The following is a 13,114-nucleotide window of genomic DNA, read 5'->3' on the forward strand; positions in this document are numbered from 1 at the left end:
AGGGAGACATCTAACTCCATACCTAGGCTCTAACAGCATCCAGGAGCTGAATTATGGAAAAGGCTGAAAGCTGGATGAATGCAGAGGGATAATTTTTTGCTGTGGTCTTCAGCTCCCAGCAAGCCCCTCTCTAAAACTGCAGAGCAATTACAGAGCAACCATATTTGGTGCAGAAAGAGGTCATGAAGAAATGGCATCTGTTCAGGCTGTGCTCTCTCCCATCAGCCGAGTATTTCTTGTTAGCACGGCACCTATGCATCTTATTGGGAAAAGGCATCTCACAGGCTGCAGAAAATGGGAGAGGAAGAATCCATAAAAGAGTTTTGTTATATTGGTAACCTATTAGCTTTTTGGGCTATCGCCTAAAATAAAAGGGAGTAAGGAGAAATGCTGCTGTAGTGCCTTACAGGGCAGGTTTTCAGCAGATCCACTGCAACTCATTCTTCATTCATCTCTGTTCACAATCACATTCGGTACTAAATCATTGTTACAATATCATTTTTATTTAAGTCAAATATTCAATCTATATGTCTACTGCATGAAGTGAAAACAGTTAATTTCATTGTACTACTGAAAGAAAAATAGATTAACTTTTTCAAGTGATATTTAAGGGGAAAAAAAGCATATATAGAAAATTTTAAGAAACAAGGTGATGTTCTGCCTACTCCCTCTCATTTCTCTTTCCCCAATCCTTATTCTGCTGGGCTTGTTTAGATCTACCATTAATAAATAAATGCAAGAATATAGAAATAATAATATGCCAAAAAATTCATTAATTATCTCTGCAAGGGGCAGTTAAAATAAAAAAACCTCTTCTCAAACAATCTCAGTAAAATAGGAACAGTGCTCATTTGATTAGATTAAGAGATCAGTTAAAATCTCAGTGTAATATTAAACGTATCAATTTATCTATGAGTAAAGAAGAATATTTATGTCGTGGCAGAATGTATTTTTAATTTCTCTGGCACATAAATGAGTTATGATAGCCAGAAAAGACAATATATTCTGAAACTGGTAACAATTAAGAAACAGAGTTAACAAAGGCTTTGCCTACTGGGAAAAAAAAAAAAAAAATTAAAAAATAGGTAAGAGTAGATGGATGTCCTGGTACTGTCCAGGACAGGGTTAACTTTTGCAGTTGCCAGGAAGGGGCATGGTCAGGACCTGGAGGTTTTCTCTCGGACCTCTCATCATGGCTGCGGATGGGGGAAGGGGATGCTCCTACAGGGAGAATGTGTTTATTCCAGCTGAGGAAGGGTGGCTGACAGAGTGGTTGGGCAGGTATGGGGAGGGGCAGCGTGGTGCTGGTCCCGAGGTGGAGGGAGAAGTGAAGGCCACTGACTGTGGTCAGGTTGTGAGTTCCACATGGGCCACATGGGGATGATATATATTTTTTTAAAATTTTCATGTGAATCCCTCTCTCTTCTGTACACTTTTATTAGTATTAATATTGTTGCTATTGCTGCTCATGCTCTTTTCTCATTGACTTTTCCATTAATTTGTTCTTATCCAAATCCGGTTTCTTCGCCTTTTGTGTCTCCAGTTGGGGAAGAGAGAGGAAGTGGCACCTGGTTTTGGCAGGAGTACTGAAGTGGAGAAGGCAATTCCTAAACAGGGCAATTTAAGCAATAGGTATCCAGATTTTTAAGGAAGGGAGTGAAGAAGGGAAAAAGAGAGTACTCCATCAGAAAGGAAGTTTTGTCAAGGATGCAGCTAGAGAACTACTGCATGTCTAATATACATAGCATCCTCCTAGTATATGAGTGTCTTATTGAGTAAATGAACAAGTTAATGTTGGGCTTGTCCTGGTTTTGGCTGGGGTTGAGTTGATTTTCTTCCCATGGGCTGGTATGGAGCTGTGTTTTGGATTTGTGCTGAACACAGGGTTGATAACACAGATGTTTTTCCTATTGCTGAGCAGGAATCTCACAGAGCCAAGGCCTTTTCTGCTGCCACACTGGAGGAAGCTGGGGATACCTGGGAGGGTGGGAGAGTACACAGCCAGGACAGGTGACCCCAGCTGACCAAAGGGACATTCCAGACCATGGGACATCATTGTATATCAGTATATAAAGCAGGGGAAACGTTTGGAGTGTTGGTTTTGTCTGCCCAAATCACCGTGATGTATGCCCGCTCTCCTGGAGATGGCTGAACACCTGCCGGCCCATGGGAAGCACTGAATTAAATCCTTGTTTTGCTTTGCTTGTGTGTGTAGCTTTTGCTTTCCCTATTAAGCTCTCTTTACCTCAACTGAAGTGTTTTCTTGCCTTTACCCCTCCCATTGTCCTTCCAGGATCCTGCAGGTGGAGGATTGAGTGAGAGACTGCCTAGTTGTTGTCTGGAGTTATACCATGACATGGTCAGACTTGGAATTTGAGCAACACCTTTAGGCCTGTTTCACTGAAATTCAAAAATAACACTTCAACAGCCATTTTTAGATGTGTAGAGATATCTCCCCAAAATACTTCACAACTGAGAATCCGGACATAAATTTAATCACATTTATTATCAAACACTTGGTATGTTCTTTACTTTTCATCCTGTTTAGAAAGCAGAATTCAGCTATATTATGATACTTTGAGCTCAGGAAACTGGATGGCTGCAGTAGAACAAATTTGCTGCAGTCTTTCTATTAGAGTCTCTCAGATTTTTTGTTTTGTGACTTCATGTACGCAGATGTTTATGTGTACATATGAAATGCATGACATATGTCTAATTATTTGTATTTTAAAGAAATCATGATCCAAGTTTTGATTGCTTCTTTTGCAACAGGGCTAGATTTTCAACTGGACATTGTGCCTGAGGACTTGAGACAGGGAAGATAAATGTCATCAAGACCCTTCCAAGAGTTTATATACAGTGTGACTTGGAGGGTGTGAGGTTATTTCAGTTCCTTTCCTGAGGTTAAATGTGACGTTGGATTTAGCTTCACTCATGGGTGAACAAAATGTGTAGTAAGTACTCCTGCCATTAGGAATGACCAACAGTTGACTGAACACAACCAATTCAGTCAGCCCCTTGACAAGATTATGATTATTGGTTATGGAAGTAAGGTAGTTCTTCACTACAAGATCAATAAACAAACAATGCCCATTTCGCATGATCCCCTTTTGAGGCTATGGTTTTCTCATATTTCCTGCCTGTTATTCTAAAAAGACCATTTTTGGCAAGTTCTAAGATATTTTTTCAGATTCTTATTAGTGAGTGCCAAAGATTTATGAAGTTCAGCAGTTCCTGCTGCCTATGCTTTAATGATCTTTCTAATACCAGGGAAGCAGTGGCAGATGTCTAATGTTTTTTGGCCAAAAAAATAAAAAAAAAAAAAAAGAAAAAAAAATTAAAATGTCAGATACAGAGACCTTATTCAGACAAAATAGTTGCTTCTAAATCCCATGCAAGTTTGGATCATAAAGAACCACTAGTTCTCTTATCCTTCTCTTCTGGAAGGCTCATAGCCTATCAGTGTTTTTCTCAGGCTTTAAATAAGAAGGATTTTATACCCAAAAGATCGCGGTACGAAATAATGTTTGCCAAGAAGTTCACTCAGTAGTGATGTTGAAAAAAGTGACCTCAGACATTCCGTAGCTATGTTGGAATTGATATCAGTTGATCCTTTAAATCTACTTCTGTGAATTTCCTGTTTAATCCTAGATGATTATTAGGTACAAATGAGTCTAACCTTTTCTGTAAACCACTTTGTAATCACTAAAGCAAACACCTCAGAAAAATCCCAGTATGCTATACCATTTACTGCTCAAATCCATAAGCCCATCAAAGACACTCCCTACGCTCTTTGAAGCCCAGCTGATGGGCAGTATTTACAGTCGTAATCAAATAAGGATCAGATTGACTGGTCTGTTGTTTCTAGTCCTTCTTTCTTCTTCCAGAATTTTCAGGGACTCTCTAAACCTCTGGAATGTTCCCAGTTTTGTGAGGTCTATTAGATATTAAGATGAAGGAATCAAACATTTTTTACCATTTTCTTCACAACATTTGACTGTCACTTTCTCTGGCGCAGTTGATTCAAAAATACTTTTTAATGCTAATGACTCTTTCCAGTCTTATAGCAGCTGAAAACATGTTTATTACACTAAATATATGCCATCAATGCCCCTTCACTTACCATTCTATGGATACAATTTTTCCAGCTTTAGAGCTTCCTGCAGAGTTTGAACATTCATGGGCAAGGGCACTTAGCAGGCAGCTTGCCTTCTAAAAGGAGCACCAAGGTTTATCTCCAGCGTAGCTCTGGCATTCACAAGGTACCTTGGCTTCCTTCAAGGTTTTCTTTCACCTTATAAGCTAAATTGGAAATTTTAAAGTGAAACTAAAACCTTCCTGGTACTTTTTTCAAAGTGCTGCTGGACAAGGTGGTTGGGTGAAACAACTGTCAGAGGACAGCTAAGAAAATACTTTGGGTCTGACAGATAAATATAGATACACAATCATGAACAAAAATTTAACGACAGCAAATCACTGACAGCAATCCATAACATGCCCATTTAAGTTTTACTGTAACTTATTTAGGGAACCAGAGTAACGAGAGCCACAGTATATTGTATTGCTTTTCAGTAACAGACTACTTTGGGATCATTTTATGCTCTTGTAAAAGTAAATGTCTGTAAATGACAATCTAGGATGACAGACAGCAGAAGTCAACACTAGCATGATAACTGACTCTACACATCATGCTGCTTATAAATTGATGGTGTTAAATTAATCTCAGTTCATAATGGGGGACAAAAATGTAAGTAGGCATAATAAAATTTCTAAATGGAAAATTCAGACTTGATAACATCCTAATGTATACAAAGCCATTTATCTCTTTGGTGTGAGTCTGCATATTTCTGGTTATTCTCATGTATCAAAGGAAAAGGTTTGCTTTTTGCCAAAAACATACTAAACTTTATTAAAACCACTTTGAATCAATTTACTCTGTATGAGTACTAATATTTCATATTTCCCGGAAGGACCAAAGGCACATATGCCAAGAAACCGACAGTATGTTAGACTGTTGTCATCCAAATTTCAAAAACATGGCAGTTGTACTGCGGTTACGTCCAGAAATCTACACTGACTTACACATACATAAGTAAAGCTGCTCCTGTCATGTCAGATACAGTTTGTCTTTAAGTAAAAGAGTAGATCAGTCTCATTTTTAGCAGTGTAATATTACTTTCTCTGGTTTGTTTACAGAGATCCATTTTAATTTTCCTCTCTGAGTTATGCCAAGCATAATCTCTTTCACCATCTGTATATAGTCTTTCATATATGCTTATGGTATTTCTGTCACTATATATAGCAGCTGTGATTGTACTTACTAACCCACAGTATAATTGGCTTTGACTAGGGTTGATTTCATAATTAGTCTCAGTGTTTACGTTAGAAATATTATGTCAATATTAAGTAAAGTTTCTTATACCTATTTTGTTGCTGAAGTATTCAACTTCTTTATGGTTAGGTGGCTTTAATACATCTCAAATATTGCTTATATGGTGAAACTCAACATAACCATTATCCCAAGAAAAATAGGTTTCTCCCTAGATGTAGAGTGGATGGGATCAGCAATTACCTGTCTCACACCCTTTCTATTTCATACTGAGCAACAAGGGGAAAAAAATCAATAGATCCCAACAGATTTTGCACACTTGAAAAAATGCAGTGGCAGATAGGCAGAAAAGGAGAGCTTCCCTGTGTGTACAAATTATGTTCAGCACAAGTTACCCTGAAATTTTGCAAATAATTATGTGCTTTCTATTTTTTTTTTCTTCCTTCAGGATTAATTAGGGGAGCAATCCAAGTACTGTGTGAACATTACAAAGGTACAGCTGCCTCTGCTGTCCTTTGCAGCCCCAAAAGCTGGAAGATTTAGGAAAATCTCCCAGAGTAACTTCAGCTCCTTTAAATTCTTTATTTAAGCTGTTGCATTATTCAGAGAGTTAGGGTTTTCCATACTGGTAGGGATCCAATAAGCATGTTTTACTTTTTAAGGAGTCATCTTTACCAGCAGAACCACTTGCTCTTCTGTATATGTAGCTGGTTTTATTTACAATCCTTCTGGTGTCATTTAGAAGATTTGGCAGGATGAAAAAAATGCCTCTTGCCCTTTTTTTTTTTTTTTTTCTTTTTTTTTTGGGGGGGGGGGCAGGGCACCAAACACAGTCCTTGCCTACTTTTAAAGAGTTGAGTTTCAAATTTGAACATTTCAACAGAACAAAGTTAAAAAAAAAAAAAAAAAAAGGAAATCTCCTAGCACCGACCATTCTTCAGATTCAGGTTCAGAGTTGAATGAACAAATAATATGCTTGTTCTGGTTATTTTGTATGTAGAAGGGTGATTAGACATGTAAAGTAACCACAACTGGCAAATTATTTATTGATTACAGTGCAGCCCTCAACTAAATGCAAAATTAAACATTTATTCTGATCAATAAAAGATGTGACAGTTGTGGCTATTCCCTACGTCAAGTTGGATTTCCATGTATCTGTGTCCCAGTTAGGTAGCCTGGGCTCAGAGCTATGGGGAGGCATGCTGGTACCTAAGACAGGAGCTCAATTTGCTGGGCTCGCTGTTCCTCCTTGCCTTCACAGATGTTTCACCCTGGATCCTTTCTGGAGCAGTTTCCCACCACTGGGCTCAGAGGGGTGCCCAAGGTGTATCCTTGGAAGGTGAGAACATACTTCCTGCAGCAGGGACAGGGATTGCCAAGGTGTCTCCTCATTAACTCCTGCCTTTGGTGGAGCTAAATCTCCTTAGGGACTGTCAATAGTGGACAGGGTAAAGAGCTAGTTTTAAGTTGTCATTTCTGCCCTCACCTTCCCCATGTAATTCACTCCCTCTGAAGAAAACACAATTTTTATTTTGTGTTTCATATGGCCCTCCTCACTTTCCATTTGATCAGGGCAGTGTTAAGAGGCAATACTCTTAGCCAGAGAGAATTGAAAGATAAGAGAGGTAGGGAAATTACAATTGTTTTCCTCAAGAAATGAAATAAAGTGTGGGAACTTGCTTCTCTTGTTCAGTGCCACAATCAAACACACTGCCCATGAATTTACAGTTGATTATTGTGTTCACACTGTCTACTTGAGGTATGGAATACAGGGGCAGAAAGCTTTAAAAAGTGGGCTTTGAATCAGGTTTTAGTTGCAACAAAGTAAACTAATTTTTGAAAATTCTGATTTTTTTAGTATGTGTGGTATACCTGCACGGCCTCAATGGGGATAAAGAATTAAAGTTTTCTGATGAATAGTCAACTGCTTTTGAATTCTGTTATGAAGATGATTTATAGGGTTTTAAGTATTTTGCACCTGCCTCCAGGAATGAAATACATACGATTTATGGATCTGGAAGGGGGAAAATAAAGGAAAGAGAAGGCAACTGTCTGATCCTTCCCTACTATGACAACATATCATTCTGAGAGGAGAAGTAACTGTTTGAGGTTAATTTAGATCACATCAATCTGTATTACTTGACCTTTTCAAAATAAACAGAACCAAAAAGTGACTACACAAAAAAGTCAATTTTAAAGCCAATTACACTAATAGTATTTGATGTGTAAATGGGTGTTTATTATTAAAAAAAAAAAAAAAAAAAAGCTGCAATAAAGCTAAGGGGCATTTAAAGACAGGAGATGTCTAATTGTAGCATATCCAGTAATGAAATCACAGTCAGCCTAGTAGCTGATTAAGGTTAATTTGAATCACATCAATGTGGATTAACTTGGCCTTTGCAGAATGAACAACACCTTTGTGCCAACATGATCAATTAGTCCCCTTAACTTCATACGTCTGCTTGGAAAGGTTAGATTTATTACTTATCAAGATAACCACTTGGAGATTAAAATCTCAGGCTTGTGTGCATTTTTTCCCCCATCGTACCTCAAGGAATGAAAAAAAAAAAAAAAAGAAAATATGAAACTTTTTAAATCCTGGTGAAGTTTGATGTTTTATCTAATAAGCTTGAAAAGTCATGTTTTTCCTAAGGTAGAAGGCTGGAGACTGGACATATAATAGAACCATCTAGAAAACACTGATGACTGTGCTCACTCCCCTGTACAACTCTTGCAGCTGCCTATCCCAAAAGCATTGCTGCTGCCAATTCTTTTTGGAGACATTCACCCAGTGTCAAATCTATGGTTCCTTTTTACCCTTCTCCGTAATCTCCCCATCCAGTGCATGGGGATGTAAAGAGGGGAATATTGTGTTCACACATGAACACTGGTAAAGACCTCGGGACGATCCCAGTGGCAACCACAGTGGTCTGCCATCAGCTACAGCCATTGCTGTGGTGATGTATCATGCAGTTTGGAAGGTCAAATGGCTTTACGTCTTCTCCTGTTAATTCCCTGTCCATAGAACAGGATGTTGTGTCTGAACTATCTTTAATGGAATTATTGGAGAAAGGGTGTTGAATATTTTATAGGGGATGTTTCCACCTCAGATTGTAGGACTAAGGCATATCAAAGTTCTCTATATTGATGCTCTCTTTAGACCTGCTAATAATAAATATTCCAAAAATCCTGGGAACACAGGACACAGACTTGCTGACAGAAACTCCTTGCCCCATATATATTAATTAAAGACTATATAAATTTGACAGACTCTAAGGAGAGTTTGTAGTTACAGGGATGAGAGGTTCCACAAGTACACCTGAGACCTGACAGCACATGGTGGATTGAAGGTCCTGCAAAAACACTGTGTTTCTACTTGTGAAAGACAGCTTAGCTTTGGTGCAGTACTGTCTAAATAGAGGTGATCCTCTTTTTAAGCCTTGTACTATCTGTACACACCATAACACTGCGGCTGTTCGGTTCCCACAGAGCCAAAAGGATGTTGGTGGAAGACCTGAGCAGCCCTGCAGGGGGACAGAGAAACTTCCAGACCCTACTAATGCAGGTTAGTGAACTTCAGTTTTTCATAGAAAAAATAAGTTTGTTACAAGGAGAAAATAAAATTTTGTAAAAGTTTTTGGGAACATTACTGTTGATGAGCAAATCTTCTGAGAGAAGGTAATGGGAAGCTGAAGCCTAGGATACAAATATGGAAAACCTCACAGTCTAGCTCAAAGGGAGAAACAAGGTATACAGGAGCAAGTGATAGCTGCAGCTAAATTAAATTGATTTAATTTGAGGCCAGGTCACATAGGGGGATATCCCTTTGAAAGGAAAACCTGTGAAGTGGTGGTCTAGTCACCTGTACTCCTTGCACAGCAGAAAGTCTGGGATGGTAATTAAGGCTGGAAACAGTATTTCCCTTCCTATTCCTGGTCATGTGAACTGGAGTCTCATGCATTCTCCCACCTATTTCCACTCACACAGCAATCCTCCCGTGATTAAAAACCATAACTTACATAGAAATGAGACATGACTGATTTTATTTATTTTGATTTGTTGTGAGTGGTCTTGCATGTATTTTTAAATTCTGTCTGTAATTTCAGTTGTATCTAGAGGGCCAATACGAAGCTGGAATCCTGATCTGCTGGATAGATGTGTGCATTTAGCCCAAGAAAACTGTTCATTGCTCTGTGTGTGTTTACTCTTTACCCTCTCTCCCTTCCCAGCAATCTGTTCTGCCTCCCTCAGCTGGAAATCAGGCAGAGTGGTTGCCACTTGTGCCTCCTGTCCAGCTGCAAGTGCTTTGCTGACTACCAGTTGCTTGTGGAATAGAGTGGGGACTCTTCTATTCAGCAGAAAAACAGCAGCAGTGGTAACATTTCCTGTGCACGGAAACTCAGCACAGCCCTTGCAGAATATTTTGGAATACTGTCATCTGGACAGCCTTGTCAGTCCACACTGTATCTGGAGCAATCAGAACTGGAGAGCTGACACATTACCTAGTGGCATTTACAGAAAAGGAAATCTACTGCTCTGCATCAAGGAGCAGTGTGCTTCTTCAGAATGGATATAAGGGAAGTCACTCATAAAATTACACAGAAATGCCTTAAAGCTTGTGTTATACGTGGCTTCACACAGATCCAGGACATTAAGGCTGGCATCTGAACTAATTTTGTTTCTTGTTTTAATTTTTATGAATGATGTTAAAATACGTTGTATGTTCTTACCTGAATCTCATTGTCACCCCTTAGATGTTGCACAAACCTCAGCATGAAGAGGGGCCTGCAAATCAAATCTCTTGGTTTGCTTTGTAAAGAAGCCTTTGCTTTGTAAATCCTGCTATTGACCACGTTACTCTCTCAAGCATTGCAGGGATTTCCTGGAAGAAAAAACAATTTAATTCAACACTGTGTATAATTTGTTTATAATGTCTGACTTAATTCTTAAAGGCAAATTTTTTTTGAATAAACTATTGTTTCTTCTTTTCTCTGTATTTCAGTTTGCTGTTACTGTCATCTGTTTTCTTGCTGTCCAAAAAAATGTGTGTTGTATATAAGACATTTCAGATTGCTCTTTGGGCACAAGCATCTGGAGAAATGACTTAAACCTTACTGCTGTCACACAGAAACCTATGAAATCAGCCAAGTATTATTCACTTGTGCTTGACAGTACTTGAAATATGAACCTCACTAAACAAATGGCTCTTTTCAAGCCCACTAGAAAGACAAGGTGAAAGAGCAAAGGCTGGCCAATGAGAAGAAAAGAAAAGACACTTTGGAGTGAACTCACAGAAACAATACAAAAATCCTTGCACTTGAAGGAAGTTGTTTGTAAATTGACTTCACACAGATAATCAAAATGATTTTATCTGGTTTTTTAATTTTAATATTTTTGTAGATTTATTGTTATATGATACATGTCATATGTAGTCCAACATAGTCTCATATGTTCATATGTAGAGGTGTAAAACATCGTTCATATTTGAAGGATATTTTCTTTATATCAGTTTTATGATACTTAGCAACAAGAAAAAAAATGCAGATTTACTGAGAGCTTTCAAAATAGTCTTTGATGCCTCTTCCTGTCCGTCCTATCATTTTTTCTTCTGTAAGAAATCTAAGTTGGCTTTCATCAGGGACCTAAAGATGGTCCCCACGCTTTGACAAAAGGGAGATTAGTGTGGAACAACTCTGAGATCTCTGATTCTTTCCTTTATGTTGCTGTACTGGTTAGGCTGCACAGTTAAATGAAACAAGCAATGGCTGATAAATAAAATACCCTGAAGCCTTTTTAATTCTCTTGTATATCAGATTGCTCCTTAGCAAAAGGAAACCCAAACAAAACAAATCAACTCACACCAAAAAAGCCCAGCAATAACAAATACTACAATTTGCTCTCACAACTGACTCAGTTTTTACAGTTTTAGGCTTTTTTTTTTTTTTTTTTTTTTAATATAACTTCATCTTTTCTTTATGAGTGAAAGCTTTTGCCAGTTGTAAACAGGCAAAACAAATATTCAAAAGAATAAAGAGTGAGGACACCGTGGCTAAACCTTCTCAGTCATTGCCAATAATAAAAGTTAGACCAGGCTATTTCAATCTGGGATCAAAACTTAGACAGAGATGAAAAGTAGAATGATGGGTTTTCATGGTAATCTCCATCCTGCCCCATCCCATATGTGCTCTGCTATGTTCAGTTGAGTCTGAAAGTTTAGGTGATCAGCTCCTTCCTTCGGAATGGTGTGTACAAAATAAGATGGTTTGTCACACAGAAGAAGAGTAGATGAAGAAGTGGCACCCTGATGAGGCTGCATGGATGCTCTGGTACCCAAAATTCCTCTGGAATATGGTACTAGGATCCTTGCATCCATGGTATGGGCACTCTCCAGCCACTGCTGCTCTCTTGCCCCCACTTTCACCATATTGACTCCAAAGCATCTTCCAGGAGTTTTGGGCTATACGTCATCCATCACTTCCATGAGCTTTTGCTGCCTTTTTCCAGGATGATGTGGCTGCCTTTGACTTTATTTCCTGGGCAAAAACATCTTTTTATTCAGAAACTTGCAGTGTGTAACCCAGTGGGACCTTAACCTGTAGTCAAGGCTGAGGGGTGCCGGTGCTTCCATGGGGCAATGCCCTGCTCCCCTTCCTCTGTGTAGGAAAGCCATCTTCAGGAACTTTGCCTTACAGCCTTCCTCTTGTACTGCTCTTCCTCATTAAAAAGAAGTATTTCTACCCTTCAAGTTATCATAGTTGAGGCAGTGAATATACATATCTCAACATATTTCATGTGTGCACTGTATATTGCTGAAGGTATATAGGCACATATTTTCCTACTGATATGAAATAATGCCTTAGGCTGTAGATAGATTTTGCACTTTTGATTTATCGAAGTTAGTAACAAAGACAACTACCCCACCAAATCTTTGTTCCTGTGAGTTTATGATCCTCGGTTAGTTTTTTTCCCTTTAGATTTTTCTGCCTGACCAGTGCAGTAATACCTAACAGCCACCGTTAACACACAATTTGGCCAACATTACTTATGATCCTCGGCTGTGGTGTCCCTCAGTCACTCTGTACTCCCTGCGACCCACATCTGTCTTCTTCCTCTTCACTGGTTGAATCACAGTATGCTGTGCTGATGAACTCAATGAAAAGGGAAACATACCTGCATTTGCTTTTAAGTCTCACAGTTGTCTGAATACAGAAGAAGCTTGTGGCAATTTATGCCCTGCTGAAATACAGTTATCTTAACTGATATATAGGGATTACCATAATATTTCCTATTAAGTCAATGTGATTTTCCTCCCATTTCCATAGATAAAAAATGGTATTGCATTATTGCCAGTGACTTTGCAGGCACTGACTTCAGCTATGAAAATAAAAATCTAGCCATATACATAAATAATGTCAAGATTGTTACTGTTATATGATGCTGATAGAAGTATTCAGTCTTTGTGATCCAAGGTTATGCTGAATTTACCAAATCTTCCAGAAATCTACTTTAAAGATGCTTGTAGTTGAAAGTACCCTAAACTAGCTCTTCCAATTTCAAAAGTTAGCAGGCATTATCATTAATAGTTCTAGGAGAGCCAACAATGCAATGAATCAAAACACAGACAGCAAACACTATATGGTGTCTCTAGCTTTGTAATTCATGCAGAATGACAAATATACTACTTTAAGTTGGTGCTTAATCATTGTTCATTTTCCTGTATTCCTCACCACAAAGCAAAATTCATTACATGATAAATTTGTTACCACTTTTCTGGCTGGTTGCTGG

The 13,114-nt window shown here is 38.5% G+C and overlaps 1 long non-coding RNA gene across 3 annotated transcripts in view; it reads left to right on the forward strand.

The window, feature by feature from the left end:
- Window positions 1-10,261, forward strand: part of LOC131378563 (uncharacterized) — a 32,392-nt gene extending 22,131 nt beyond the window's left edge. For 2 of the 3 annotated variants that reach the window (XR_009207880.1, XR_009207878.1), the window contains 2 exons: window positions 8,819-8,894; window positions 9,436-10,261. This is a non-coding gene — a long non-coding RNA (uncharacterized LOC131378563). The remainder of the gene's footprint in view (window positions 1-8,818; window positions 8,895-9,435) is intronic. The other variant, XR_009207879.1, reaches the window with a different exon arrangement.
- Window positions 10,262-13,114: the final 2,853 nt, after the last annotated feature.

This window comes from Hirundo rustica, chromosome 5, assembly GCF_015227805.2.
Source record: "Hirundo rustica isolate bHirRus1 chromosome 5, bHirRus1.pri.v3, whole genome shotgun sequence".
In the NCBI taxonomy this organism is placed as follows: Eukaryota; Metazoa; Chordata; class Aves; order Passeriformes; family Hirundinidae; genus Hirundo; species Hirundo rustica.